The following is a 14,931-nucleotide window of genomic DNA, read 5'->3' as shown; positions in this document are numbered from 1 at the left end:
GCAGCACACCCCAGCTGTGGACATCCGGGGCCCCTCGGTGTCTCTGGCCCGGAAAGCGCAGCCCAGACCGGTGTGGGCATGCGGGTGGAAGGCGTGGGGTTGGGCAGTGTGGTGCTTTGAATGGATGTGGGCACTGGACCCAGCAAGGGACACATACGGCAAATATTTGAATTTGACATCAATGCCACATCTAGCTGCTGCATCTTCATCATCCCTGGTATTCATTACTAAATTCTCACATGCAGAGGGGTCATACTTAGCAGGGTCATTTTCGCCAAAATCTATGTGTCATTTTTCCTCTGAACAAAGGTCAGGAGGGCTCCTGGATACAGAAGAGCTTCAGGAGACAGAAACACTGTTCCACTTGTGATGGAAATAAAATGCCAGGCAATCATGGAGCACAAAGTTGTGGGACCCTCAGCGCACCCCAGCATCACCCTCTGGAACTTTCGCACTTTGGTGGGCAAGTCAGCTGGCAGGACCACGTACATACGATGTATCTAGGGTAATATGTGCCTATATATAGATGATATAGATGTAAGGGTAGCTATCATATAGGTGCAGGATGTGGATGCAGGTATAGATCATATAGACTTGTGTGTTTGTATATCTGGGGGTTTAGGGCTACATATGTAGAGATATATGCATATGTCTTTATGGGATATGCATACGTGTATACGTGGGGATACGTGTCTGTGTCCCTACGGGAATATGGCCTGTGTGTTTATAGAGATATAGGAGATGTATGCATGTGTTTACATGGGATACATGCATGTGCTTATATCTCTGTATGTATGGCAATAGAGATCTGGGACGTACGCATATATGAGGAGTTCGCCTGTGTTCATGGTGAGCATGTATGTTAAGTTCACACGAGTGTCCCATAACGGCTATTACTGTTGAACTTGGACCTGTCTTGCATTAAATGATACTCTGTTAGACAAGGGAGGGACTACGTTAATTCACATTTGAGGTGGCTCGGTGTTAACTTTGTGGCTATGTCTGAACTTGAAAATAAGACTATAACCGGGTAGAACGGATGAGTAGGCTGTGGAAGTTGTTGGTAACAAAATGTGGGGCTGACCTAAGGCCATGGGAGTATAAATGGAGGGGAGGGCACACACTGGGGAGCTCCCGTAAGCCCCTCAACAGTGAGAGCAATAAACAGTAAATGTTTGACAAAGGAGTCGGGGATGGAGGGGTGGGAGGTCAAGCATGGCGTCTGAGAGACAGGTTGGATGGCCAGGGATGGCCTGGGGAGGGAAACAAGCAGGTTAGAATGGGTCCACGTGCCTGAGCTGTGCATCAGAAAGCTGTGTGGTGAGCCTGGGGCTCCTGGCCGTCTGTGCTGGGGCCACATTGGCATTCATCGTGGGGAGGCGAGCCAGTGGGGTGGTTGTGACGCAAGCCGCAGAGTCCTGGAATGGGGCTTTGACACCTCCCTCCTCCCTGTGCTCCCTGCAGGACCTGAGTGTGTCTTTAACCTCTCTCTTCTTCAGGTTCCTAATTTGTAAAGTGATGAAAATAAGGGGGTTGTTATGAAGGTTGTTTTATGAGTTGACCCAGCTAAAGCTTCTAGAACAGGGGCTGACACAAGGAAGTGCTCAATTATATTTAATGGCAGCCAACATTTATGTAATGCTTCTTCACACAGTTCTGGCCCCAATCAGCTCTCAAGCGTACCTGTGACTTTCCCTTGTGGGTGCTAAAGGCACAGGCATGAAGAATTTGCACTGGGACACAGAAGTCAGTGAGAATAGCAAAAGGAAAAGGAAGAAACTGGGGATAAGTCCAGTGCTTGGAGGGGAGATAGTGTAAGAAATCTGCAAGGAGAAACTGAGGCGGGCTAGTGAAGGGCACAGAGACCAGGCATAAGAGTGGGCTGGAGGGGAGTGTCACCCAGGGACGCAGGCTTCTGTCACAAGGGACCCTGGCCTCAGTCTTAGACATGCTGTGACCAAGTGCTCCTCAAACTCTAACATGCATGCAAATCCTATCAAAAGCAGATTCTGATGCAGTTAGTCTGGGTTCTGGCCCGAGTGCATCTTTCACAAAGCTCCCAGGAGACGCTAATGCTGCTGGTCTGCAGACCTCACTTTGAGGAACAAGGATCAAATACTGGCGGTTGCTCTTTGTGTTGTTTGTTTTACCTTAATAAAGAATAAGTCACACACCACTCAGGTAGGATCTATTTCTATATACAGTGCTCATCTCTCTCCACCAGCAGGTAGGATCCCCAAGGGACTGCCCTTACTCGTTTCAGTTCCTGGCTCAGGACCTAAAACTGAAGAGCTCCCCCTTCAGCAACTCGCTCTCTCTGAAGCCGTCCTAGAGAACTCAGAACAGAACAGAACAGAACAGAACACGCTACACTAAACATGCCCTTGAAAACTATTCTAGACAGGGCCATTACTGGGCTTCCATTGCTAACCGCAGGGCCTGGAATTCCTGGTCTCAGGAACTGTAAACTGAATCCAAAAATCCCAGGGGCTTTGGAGGTGGAAAAGTCAAGTATGTGCATTCTGCCTTTTAATTCCGTTCTCGAAGCCTCTACGTTATACACTAACTACATAGACAGGTACCAGATTCCTGGCAGGACATAAATTATGAATGTAAAATTCATAAAGGGAAATTTATAGATGGCTTCTGTTGCACTTAAAATTAGCATTTGAAAATTGCATCGCATTCTGATTCCACCACAAGATCGATTAATTGCTTTCTGCATTAATCTGCTCTCCTAGGTGTCACAGGCCATTGCTTTCGGGGGATGCATGCGACAATTTGTCCGACGCCTCCTGCAAGAGACCCAGGTTTCAGATGCCTGTTGCATCCTGTGTCACAGATGGGAGGCGAGGATCGGGCTTGGAGATGGGGCATGGGAGTCAAGAGGTAATGCACTGTCGCCGGGGCTCTAGAGAAGGACTGAATCAGACTCTGACATCCTTCTTTATGAAACCCTCCTAAAGGAGGTGGTTCAGGACACCCACTGATCCCCCATTTTGCCTGGACTACAATTAATCATGTTCTAATGAAAGAAAATCTAGATCCCACTTATTCTAAATTTATGTAGTTAAAGCCCACATAAATCCTAATACTACAGATTTAAAATTGGATTCCAGTGGCATGAATATGAAGTGGTACAAAACATAATATATTTTATAGGAAAATCTCAAGAATTCTGATTTTTTGCATTCTGCATTGGTACAACAACTGACTGTTCCCCTTTGACTTTTTATATCTGAGTGTCTTACTGAAAATCAAGTCTGATTTGCCCTTTCAACCAGAGAAATGAAGGGGAGGACTTTTATTCCAGGCAGAGCCCTGAATAAACATAAGATGCCCAGAAGAACTGAGTTCAAGGTGTTGGCAGGGTGTTGAACATGAATGAAGGCATTCACACTCCCCAGAACCAAAGCCAAAAACGAACCAACACTGATTTGTAGGGTAGAGGAGGGGTGCCTTCAGGGCAACCCGGTTGATGGCTCCTTGTCCCAGAGGCTCTGACCTCGGGCAGTGATGAAGAAGACAGTCTGCTGTCTCTGTCTCCCTGCTGACCCTCAGACTTCACAGCTCATGCACACAACGTCCGGGACTCGGCCCACCCCACCCGATCTGCAGGGTCACAGAGCGGAAGACACCATTAAATGTTACGGGAATGCAGTCACGAGTTAAAGGAAAGTACATTTCTGTCTTTCCTCCTGCTTCCCATCCCTCCATTGTCAGACCTCTCTTTCTATTCCCAGCACCTCTGTTTACTTCTCAGTCCATGGCCAGCTCTTAACTCCATCGTGGCACTCAAGTGGCCTCCAGCAGAGTCACCAAGGACTTGTAGCTCTCAACCCTGATGGTGACCTTTCCGCCTGTGCTTGCTGGTTCTTTGCTAACGTGGACGCTGCTCAACGCTCCATCCTGCTTGGGATTCTCTGCTCCTGTCACTCCTGGGACATGACACTCTGCTCTTCTTTGTGTCTGCAAGCCCTTTGATCTTGGTTTCCCTGTGAGCGCCTCTTCTCCTTGCAAATTTAAATAGTGGCATTCCCTTCCCTCTGTGCTCACTTCACAAGCTCACTCGGGGTCATCCCTCCTGCTTCCCACAGCTTATAACTGAACTCAGAGTTAGTGCCACCGACTCTAAGTCTGGGTCTGTGGCTCGCACCTCTCTTCTGGGCTTCGGAGTCAACGGTCCCGTTGGTTGCTGGAGCTCGCACCACGCGGGGAAGGCACAGGCTTCTCAAACCCGAAATGTCTGCAGCCGAGCCCATCTTCCCTCTCTTGCTGAGCTCTCTGACAGGCTGTCCCCACTAGTCACCCCAATTTCCCATCTGTGGCACATCCGTGGCCCATCTTTTCACCTTCTCCTGTATCCGGCCAATAAACGCGTCCCCCCAATTTACCTTCCCAATATTCACTACATTTCCCCTCTGCTGTCCCTAACTCTTCCGTGGCTTGGCCTCTGGTGGGCACCTCGTTACGTGGGTCCTGCTCTCCACTTGTCAGCTCTGTCCCACCCACGTCAGCTGCCAGGCAGATCCGACTCGACCAAACACCTGTGCGTGTCTCCCTCTAAATTATGAGCTGGTGGTGCCTCTCTGCCCACTGAAGGGCAGATCCAACTCTTTCGTCAGGGACTACATTTCCATCCTCAGGCCGTGTCACGACCCCTCACTACTGTCTTTGACACGTCACTCATACACACCTTGTCGCCAGCCCCAGAGTCACACTCAAGCCAGTTTACAGCTAGTCGCGGGAGGAAGCTGCCTAAGCAGGCCGGTGCTGGCCGCGGCTGGTGCAGGGCCATGGGGCAGCCTCCTGCAGCAGCTTTCACCTTCCGTGCTGCACGCTGGGAAGGACAGTCCTGGGGAGGGGCTGGGGGACACGGGCCCTGAGGGCTCAGAGCCAACTGCACTAACACCCGGTCTATGTCACTTCTCAGAAGAGCTTCCCACCACCTCTCCTGACCACCAAACACATTTCCACCCTCAGACCACTTGCTCCTCCTCTTTGGTCTTTATTCTAGTTTGAATGACATTTTAAATGTAGTTGTTGTTTTTCTGTCTCTCCCACAGCCCTACGAGTTGGGTGAGGGCAGGACATGGACAATCCCCCGCCATGATAGGTACACTTCACATGTGAGCATGATTTATAAAACTATCCTCACCAATCATATTTCAGTGAAAGCAGAATGTTAAGGAGGTTGGGCTATTGGAAGACCCACGGGCAGTAGGTGTGATGGAAAACATGCAAGCCAGGCCCACACATTAGACACTTGTCCCCACCAGGCAGCACACTGCACATGTCACCTGGAAATAACCTCTTATAACTTCCAAGTCTCCAGATACAGTAAAAATGCCTCCCTCTGTACCTTGCAAGATTGATATGAACATCAGATGGTATTAGGACCTTAGAAGCGATTTGTAAAATATAAAGTGATGACTAATTTTAAGACATCATCTTTAAGGGCGCCTGGGTGGCTCAGTCGTTAAGCGTCTGCCTTCGGCTCGGGTCATGGTCCCAGGGTCCTGGGATCGAGCCCCGCATTGGGCTCCCTGCTCCGCGGGAAGCCTGCTTCTCCCTCTCCCACTCCCCCTGCTTGTGTTCCCTCTCTCGCTGTGTCTCCCTCTGTCAAATAAATGAATAAAATCTTAAAAAAAAGAAGACATCATCTTTAAAATATACTGAAAAATAGTGTTGGGCTTTTAATAGGTCTGTGCTCCTGAATGTCTCATTAACTCCACTTTGAAGAAGATGGCTTTAGGATTGAAGGAGCTTGACTCAATCAGGAGAAAGATTTTATCTCTTTCTTTCTCTCCCCCTTCCCCTTCATCTCTTTCTTATTCTCCCCCTTCTTGTAGGGAAGGAAAAATTCTTCCTCTACCCTTCAAGATCTTCCAGCTGGATGAAGAATTACATTTCCATAAGTTCACAGGAGAAAAAACCCGAAGTTTCATTATGTGTCCACAGGGCCCAATAATGAGGTTGAGACCTAAAGAAGTGGCCAAGGCAGATAGTTTTTATACTTTTTATACAAAGAGATAACATTGTGAGGCACTAAAAAGATAAAGAAGACAGATGTTTGGGACCTTTAATTAGTAAGGAATTCAAGGAAGAATTTGGGCACAGGTAGCAGATTAGAAAAAAAAATAACAAGTTTTGTTTCTACAGCTTTCTTGGCTTAGAAGTTCCTATCTGTCCGGGTTGGGTACCTTTCACATGGGAGATTTACTTCCTGCTCTCAAGGGGACAGAGGAGGACCTGAGTGTCCTTGCTGTTTCTTAAGTGACTTACTTAAAATAATCAATATGCCAAAGTGACACATTTTGGGGTGGCCTGCCCTTGGTCCCTACATCCTTCTCCTTCTTTGTCTTAAAATTGCATTACTGTAAGATCCTCACCATAAAACATCTTAAAATACCCTCACTAAACCAGGGCATGGATTGTAACAAAAAGCACCTTATGGTGGGCCTGGTTCACTTTTCTCCTGAATTCCACCCACTGGCACACCTGCAGACCTCTTACCCCATGCCCTCCCCTGGGCGCTGGACTGGACAGACAAATGAGGAAGGAGAACTCTGCACATACTCTAGAAGCACTCCACATGGCACAAGAGCAAAGCAGCCCAGAAATCAGCAGAGGAAGGAGGCTCCATTGAGCACCATCATCTCTCCAAAGTGGGCTCTGGTTAACAGAGAAGAGAGAAAGTAAGAGGACAGTCTACAGGGCTCTGTGCTTGGTCAAGCAGAGAGTGCAGATGCTTTCTGGTAGGTTCTGGTAGGTGGTGGGTACACTGAGGCCATTGCCCACAAATTTAAGGGTGAAATCTAGTACTCCATGCGAATGTGTCTGGTGGGAAGGGAGAGAAGTCTGACTACAGATATAATTCCTACCTTCGATAAAAGAAAACTGTCATTTTCTGGCTGAAAGATGGATGAAGAAGGAACCACAGACATTGGACATGTCAACTGCCCCGTGTGTCTGCTCAGGCTTCTAGTATTAGAGTAATTAACTCTAAACACACGGTTCTCTCCTTGTTTTCCTCAGAGGGGATGCCTGCCGCCACAGGGAAAAGTCTGGATGGCACGTACAGCCCACTTTCAGCCTGCGCTCCAGTGGAATGCCCAATAGTGATTTAACAACATGAACAGGATGTGAACCTACCATCACATAATACCAGGGGCCTCCACATAGAGAAGATGGTGTACATTCCCCTGTTAATAAATTGTAATCCCAGAAAAATACTCATTTTACCACTGATCTGTCATTCCATGCTTAGCTTCATAATGAATTCACTTCTCCTGTTTATCTGTGTGGGAAAATGGTACATCCCACCAGAGCACGAGATGCGAAAACTTCACTTTGAAAAGTGAAATGTTCTCCGTGAATAGCAGGGAGCATCCTTGTCCTTCAAGAAGGGCAGAACAACATGGTCGTTTCTTGGGTGAAGTGAAATTGCCCAACCGAGGTGCTCGTCACCAGCTGTTTAGTGAGTGGGTTAGGCTGGCAAAGTGGTAAATACTGGACAGTCCAAAGATACCACACATGTGTGCTATAAAGTCTCTCCTGCTCTCACCTAACACTGATTAAACACTTACCATCAACTGGGTACTGGGCCACAGCTCTATGTAGGGAAAATATAAAGATGCAATAAGTCTCATCTTCTAATTTCTAGAAACTCACAGCCAAAACAATTGCAAAAAATTATATATATACATATACACAATATATGTCACATGATATATGATGATGTTTATATAGGAACTATTATATGACATGTGTATATACAATATATATGAATTATGTGTGATGGTTAATTTTATGTGTTAGCATGGCTAGGCCATGGTGCTCAGATGCTTGATCAAACGTTATTCTGGATGGCAACATTGTTGTCAAACATTATTCTGTGAGGGTGTTTTTGGATGAGATGAACCGTGACTTGTGGATTTTGAGTAAAGCAGGTCCCTCTGCCTCATGTGGGTGGGCCTCATCTGATCAGCTGAAGGCATGAAGAGAAGGAAAAGATTGGCCTCCTCTGAGCAAGAGCGAATCCTCCAGCAGGTGGCCTCTGGACTTCGTCTGTGACACGGGCTTTTCCTGCTTAAACAGCCGACAGCCTTCTGACTGGAGCAGAATTTCAGCTCTCCTGTCTCCAGCCTGCTGGCTCCCCATGCCCCCCTCCATAATCACGTGAGCGAATTCTTTAAAATACACCTACGCATACATCCTAGTTCTGCCTCTGCGGAGACACCTGACTGAAGCACTGTTAGGTCGTTCACCAGCAAAGGGAGGTATGAGATGCTGTGCGGACACGGGCGAGGCCGCATGTCTCCCTGCCCCTGCATGGCTTGTGAAGAGCTCTGGGCGAGTGAACGGGATGGAGGGGTGAGGAGAGACGAGCCTTCCAGCAGAGACAGAGCCCTTGACCTCTTCATCCACTCAGTCGCTCCTCTGCCCTTCCACATCTTCTGTCACTGGCTGAGGCTCAGGAGCACGTTCTTCCCCATCCCAGCAGCCTGGCTTTCACCTGCCAGCTGGTGGAAGAGGACGCAGTGCCCAGGACGTGCACCCATTCTGGCTTAACTGGCTTTTTTAGTTTCCAACAAGCATCCTCACAACCGTTCCCTGCTCAAAACTCTTCTAGTGGAGGGAGGTCTGTGAAGAGGACAGACAAGGGTGGAGCCTGGGAATGGACCCTGCAGAATGTCCCCACGACGCCCCCAAGAGGCCAAACCCTCCCAGGAAGGTGATGGTATCCCCCTCCCAGAGGACATTGACGATATGTCTTCAGTTTCTACTTCCGCTCAGAGCTGCCAGTCTCCAAAAGTCACCAGGAACGTGACAGTCACACTGACCCTTGGCAAACCAAGGAGGAAAGGCCCAGGGAGGGCTGGCTTTCTATAGCTACTGGGGGACAACTGACCTCCTAATTGCTCCACGTATGTGCCTGAGGCTTCCACCCTAGGGGGACTGGCCTACAAGCAAATGGATCTTTTTTCTTAATATAGTTACAAATAAATTTAAAAGATCTTGTCAGATCTCTGTTGTGTTTCCTGACCTGTGAACTTAGGAATCTCAGTTCTTGGATAATGGCAGGGATTCCTTGCATGTCAGGGACGCTGTGTTCTCTGATTGATACTCATGATTTTCCTGGGAGAAACTTAAGATTTCTTAAGACCGCTTGAGGGCTCTGGGGCTTCGATGAGTTCAAAATCAGGTGTTGGCAGGGCCATGTTCTCTCAAGGCTCTAGAGGAGGCCCCTTCCATCCCCTTCTCTTAGCTTCCAGTGTTTGCTGGGCAACCTGGCATTCCTTGGCTTGCAGACACTTCACGCCACTCTCCGCCACGTCATCACATGGCGTTTTCCCTGTCGGTGTCTGGGTCCATGTCTCCTCTCCTCTTCCAAGGACACCACTACTGGATTAGCGCCGTCCTAATGTGGTATGGCTTCATCTTACCTTGATCCCATCTGCAAAGAACGTCTTTTCAAATAAACCCACATCCATAGGTATTTGGGATGAGGACGTCAACATATTTTTTGGGCATGCAATTCATCCCACGCTGGCATCTCAGAGTCCCCAACACAAGGTTAATGACCGAGGACCTGTCAGCCGGGCTCATACCTCTCTCTCCTTCAGAACGAAGTGCTCTGTGCATCCTGAAGTGAATTCTACAAGTTTATAAGTGACCCTACCCAACCCCATCAGAGGTGTTTGAGGAATCATTTGAAATTCAGATTTATTACAAAACCTCCTTTGTAGGAATCAGGATAAAGAATCATTTCTCTCTGCTGTGTTTTCACACATCATGATGACGATGGAAATGCAGTTTATTTCAAATAAAGTAAATGAAGCCAAGCAGGACTTCAGTACATCGCAAATATTAACCAGCCACCTACTTATGCATAGACTGCTCTGCCATTCGATTGTCCTAAATAATTCTTCCAATGTCCCAATAGGTTAGAAAAGATCCTTATCTTATTACAACAGTTATTACAAAACAAACAAGCAAGCAACAACACCAAAACCCCTTAGCTCCCAGAGTAGAAACTAGGTGAATAGGGGACATTTAAATCTGCAAAGCCTAATGAAGGATGGCAAGTTGAAGGTGATTTTGAACAATCAGAGATGCAAAGCTGTGGTTCACGTCTTCACTTCTGGTCAGCTGTGGGGAGCATTTGCAGGTGGAGCTTCCTTGCAGGGCGAGGGCTTCAGAGCTCCTGCCAGCAGGGGCCACCAGCCCGAACCACCATTACTGTAATTATTAGTGTTGTGAGGCAGGCTTTCTCTGAGGGTTCTCAAGTACCGGGCACAGCTGACTCACTAGTCAGGAGAAGGCTGGTGGTCTTCTCCCAGCTGACCTCGGTGGGCGAGAACAGCGGGCGCTTGCTAACCCTCCTCCCTACAGTGGTAGATGGAGCCCCTGTGAGCCCCCCTGTGTTCTTGTGACAGAGGCGAGACGTGGGTGCTGGCCAGACTGGCAGGCGGTTTGCACTGTCTCCCTATTTCACAAGCTGTCCTTGGAGTAATATTTCGACATCATTGCTGACATTCTAATTCAAGCCTCATCTCGGTGTTTTGCGTTGGCATATTACGTCGGTCCTTTTAACATGTTTCTGGAAAATGAAAGTTATTTGACAAGAACAGAAAGAAAAGCAGAATGTAAGTGGTAGGCTTTGATAAATGAAACAGGTAAAATGATATGGTTTGACATTTCTTTAAGATGGATATTGATAATAATAGATAAATCTCTAAAGGGGCTCTTATGGAATTTATACTCCTTAGAAAACCTAGAGACACAACTGGAAGAGAGGGTCTCTTCTGTGCCTCTTCCCATGTCTTCCTGGGCATTTATACACCTTCAACATGCGTGTCTGTAGGACATCGGCACATCTAGAAGTGCAGATGCTAAGCATTCAACGTGGATTAGGATCATCTAATATTTTTTGTGAAGACCATATCTATTTTTTTTAAACTGTGGAGATGGGTCATTGACCCAGCAGCTCTGAAAAATAAACATAATGTTATAGAAAAGTACATATTATAGGAGTTTAATTTATCAGAAGTCTGGTGTGTTCAGTGAGTGACAGAAAGGGATAAAGTGTGAGAAAAGCAAACTACTATCACATGAATACAGAATTTTGCCATAAAAATCCTTTTATCAAGTGTTGAATTCTCAAATACAGTTTTGTAAAAAATGTTGAATCATGCCTCTGGAAATCAGTGAGATAGCACATCAATTTTTTTGTGAAGTCCATGAGTGTGTGTTTGTATGTGCGACACTCTTATAAATAACACAAGAAAATGGAGCGGTCTTGCATCCCCTTTATCGCATACTCTGCTCTCCCATCCTCGGGCTTCCATTGACGTCAGTTCACACTGGTCTTAGATGTATTAAACTTATTTCCAATATATTATTCTTTCTTTAATTTTCGCCCCTTGATGATGGCGCCTTGGATACCCAGATATTGTGCGATCTCCCCCACATTTTATTTCTATGTAAAAATAGTAAGCAAAATATTCCCCATCTCCCTCATCGGGCATCAGGTCAGCATTACTTCATTCCTTACTCAAACCCCTTCACTTCACAAATATTTCAAAGGATGCAAACCCTACAACATCCGTGCGGTGTTTAAGGCTTTACTGTGATACGCACCCATGTATCCCGAGATGGTTCCACTGAAGATGGGAAACGGAGAAGAGCGTTTCCTGAGGGATGGATGGGCTGTAATCTGGGGCCCGGCTGATGCACAGGGGTCCATGCCCCGCACCGCTTCCAGTAACCTGCTGGCTACATGGGCAGGTCCAGCAGCACCTCATCCACAGCGTGTCCGGTCTCCTAATGAAAGTCACATGCAGCAGGTGCACTGTGGATACATGAGGGCCATGTGTCCTTTCATCACAGAAGCAAGACAGTCAAACCAGGCTTTATCACGTCACCTGACATGAATCCATTCCCCAGGTGCCCCGGGCCGGTGTACTTGCTGGAATGAATACAGTGCATTAGAAGATAATGACTCGGGAATTCCCTGCATGCACCATCCCAAATGAGAAACCACTGTTCACCAGCACTGCTACAAACCCAGGGCAGCTTCTCGATTCACACCGCTGCTGGAATTAACACTCCAGTCCTTCCTGCTGCAAACCCGACCCAATGCTCCTGAGGGACACATTTGCAGACCATCCTCTTCCCAATACCGTTTGGCTTGTGTGACATTTGGAAGTTCCATGGCCTTTCTGGGTCTTATTTCCCTGTGAATTCAGGCAGGTGCATGCGTCCCACGATTGTTCTGAGTGTAAAATAGAAAAGCATGAGAGATGTCTTGTGTAATGTAACCTGTAAGATCACTGCTCTCTTGCTTTCTTTTTTATAAAGTTCTCCATCCAAATGTGTCAGCCTTGGACGTGGAGAGAGGTGAACGGAGCAGCTTGGAGTCTCTCCACTTTCCTCCAGTCACTGTGAAGGGTTCTCTCACGGCCCTTGGGCTCTGGTACTGCCGTGGGCCGTTTCCAGCATTCCCAGGTTTCCCAGTGTTTCACAACAGTGCAGAACCACCCGGGCCCCACCAAGCCCCTGCCAAAAATGGGAGGCTGGGAAGCAAGCCCAACGGGGCAGATAGCTGCCCACTTGTCACCCTCACTCTGACGAGACCCCCCCTGCAGATGTGTCCAGAGGGCCTTGAGTGACCAGGAACTGATCAGTCAATCCATCCCCGTATTGTATGGAAACTTCTGGTAGTCCATGGAAAGCCTTCAAGATTCAAGAGAGTGGGGAGGAGTAAGTATGTAAATATAACCTTTGACTTCAACTCAGAAAGTTGAAGTCATCAGCTGTCTCATCTGAGACCTGGCCCCTTTCAGGAGGTCCCCGGCATCTTGGACAGGAGGCACACACTGTGAGTGTGAACAAGTGTGAACAAGTGTCTTGCACCCAGGCATCCCCTCATCCTGGCAGCAAGAATACTCTTTAGATACGGTGCCCCCTCTACGGCAGGGCATCTTGCGGTCTCCACCCATGCTCGTGAAAAGTGAGATCGAATAGGGCCACTTCTGTCAAACGTCCTTTTTATCTCCTACTGCCCACCGCTTGGGCTTTCAAATGGAGCCAGGAAGCCATGAAGGAGGTGGGCCTTCTGCCTGTCCTCACGAGGTGGAGGACATGTACCCATGGACCGAACCACAAATATTCCAAGGACTCTGCAGAACACCTGCCACTTGCCATAGAAGCGGGCGTTTGCTCACTGAGAGCCTTAGCCGCCAAGTATGTTCAGCCAGGATTCCTCCTCGGCCCCCGGCATGGACCAAAGTTCTTTGTAAACAACATACACGAGCGTTCCCCTGTGTCTTTAACACCCCCTGGCTTTTGCTCCCCGGAAGGACGTAATTTGAGTTGCTGCCTGAACTTGTGCTCCCCGAATTGCAATTCTGAGACTATTAAGTAAAAGTTTCTGTTTTATTTCAGGTCTGCCCCTTCTCCATCAGCACTCCCCACCCTGAAACTCGCAGCTACTCTCCTGGGGCAGAGGCTTCATTCTGTGGTGGTGACTCACCTGTGTTTGCAGAAATGGAGCATGTTTAAGGCATTAGATTACAGGGTAGGAGAGATCAGAAGCCAGTCCAAGTGATAAATGTAGGTTGATTTTGTGAGGCTCTTGTTGCTGGTCCACACGTGTGATGTGTGTGTGAGCATGTGAGAATCAGCTGGTTGTGCTCTTCCTGGATATTTCTTGCACCAGGGGTCCCAAGCTGGAAACCACCTTGTGTCCTGACAGAGAACAAGGGGAATGTGGTACACAGCAGCTGGGTAGTAGTGGACCGGGTCCTTGGATTCTGGCTTAGCCCCCCACACTCTGCGTCCCCAGCTCAAAGATGCACAGTGGCATTCTTCTCAACATTTTGAAAACCAGATGCATCTTACAATGGATTTGTATGTTTAAGTCGTTCTTTTCTGTTTGAGCTCTGGAAAGTCGATAAGCTGCTTCAGAATCATTCTCCCTGAAAATCAACAAAACCGAGTGTGTACTCCGGGGCATTGAGCATTAGGGGATAAAATGAATGCCAGCATGATATAAATTCTACTTATCCCACGGGGAGAAATGGAGAGTCCCGTGCCAGGGATTCCAGTTGTATCCACTTCAGAGGAGGGATGAAGGTCATCACCTCTCCCTCACCACTGATAAGGAAGTGCTCGGGAGCAGAAAAGCACTGTTGCAGAAGATCGAGATTCTGAAAATCCAGCTCTCTTCATGCCCCTGTGGCTCCTACAGCCACTTACAGTTCATTTTAATTCTATTTCAGCCTCTTACTTTCTAAATGATAGACCTCCTTCAAGTGACCAGTTTCCTATGGTTGGAAACGCACTTTATTTACTTGACGATTAGTGACACAATGGCTAACTTGGTATCTATTAGTTGTTTCCTTGTTTTGTCTTATTTTTATTTTATTTTTTTAAAGATTTTATTTATTTGAAAGAGAGAGCAAGAGAGAGAGAGCACAAGCAGGGGAGAGGGAGAAGCAGACTCCCCGTGGAGAAGGGACCCTGAGGTGGGACTCGATCCCAGGACCCCGCGATCATGACCTGAGCCAAAGGCAGACGCTTAGCTGACTGAGCCACCCAGGCGCCCCTGTTTTATTTTTAAAATTGCTTTAAAGATTGCTTTAGAACCAGTCCTGAGACAGGGGGCTGCTGGATCACGGTTAAAGTTCTTTATTCATGTTGCCAAGCTAGCTTTGAAAAATGATACACTAATTATAAATACTAGCAGGATGTGATTATACCAGCCTCGCAATCAACTCATCAGCATTATTTATTTGGCTAATTTGAAAAGCATAACATATTACAACACAGCTTTCTTCTGCACTTCGATTGTTCCCTGGTTTGGGTGTATTTCATGTCTGTGGCTTTGCTCTCTGTCCTGGTGTTTACTTGTGAGGCGCTGGG

At 47.5% G+C, this 14,931-nt stretch overlaps 1 long non-coding RNA gene across 1 annotated transcript in view; it reads right to left on the bottom strand.

Moving 5' to 3' along the window:
- Positions 1–5,650: 5,650 nt before the first annotated feature.
- The window catches only part of LOC116639127, a 33,558-nt gene continuing 24,277 nt past the window's right edge, over positions 5,651–14,931 (bottom strand). Inside the window, exons 2-3 of the long non-coding RNA XR_004300770.1 lie at positions 11,647–11,974; positions 5,651–10,606 (exon numbers count right to left, since the gene is read on the bottom strand). This is a non-coding gene — a long non-coding RNA (uncharacterized LOC116639127). The remainder of the gene's footprint in view (positions 10,607–11,646; positions 11,975–14,931) is intronic.

The sequence above is a fragment of the Phoca vitulina genome, unplaced genomic scaffold (genome assembly GCF_004348235.1).
Source record: "Phoca vitulina isolate PV1807 unplaced genomic scaffold, GSC_HSeal_1.0 scaffold17, whole genome shotgun sequence".
In the NCBI taxonomy this organism is placed as follows: domain Eukaryota; kingdom Metazoa; phylum Chordata; class Mammalia; order Carnivora; family Phocidae; genus Phoca; species Phoca vitulina.
This window is presented reverse-complemented; position numbering and strand designations above follow the sequence as displayed.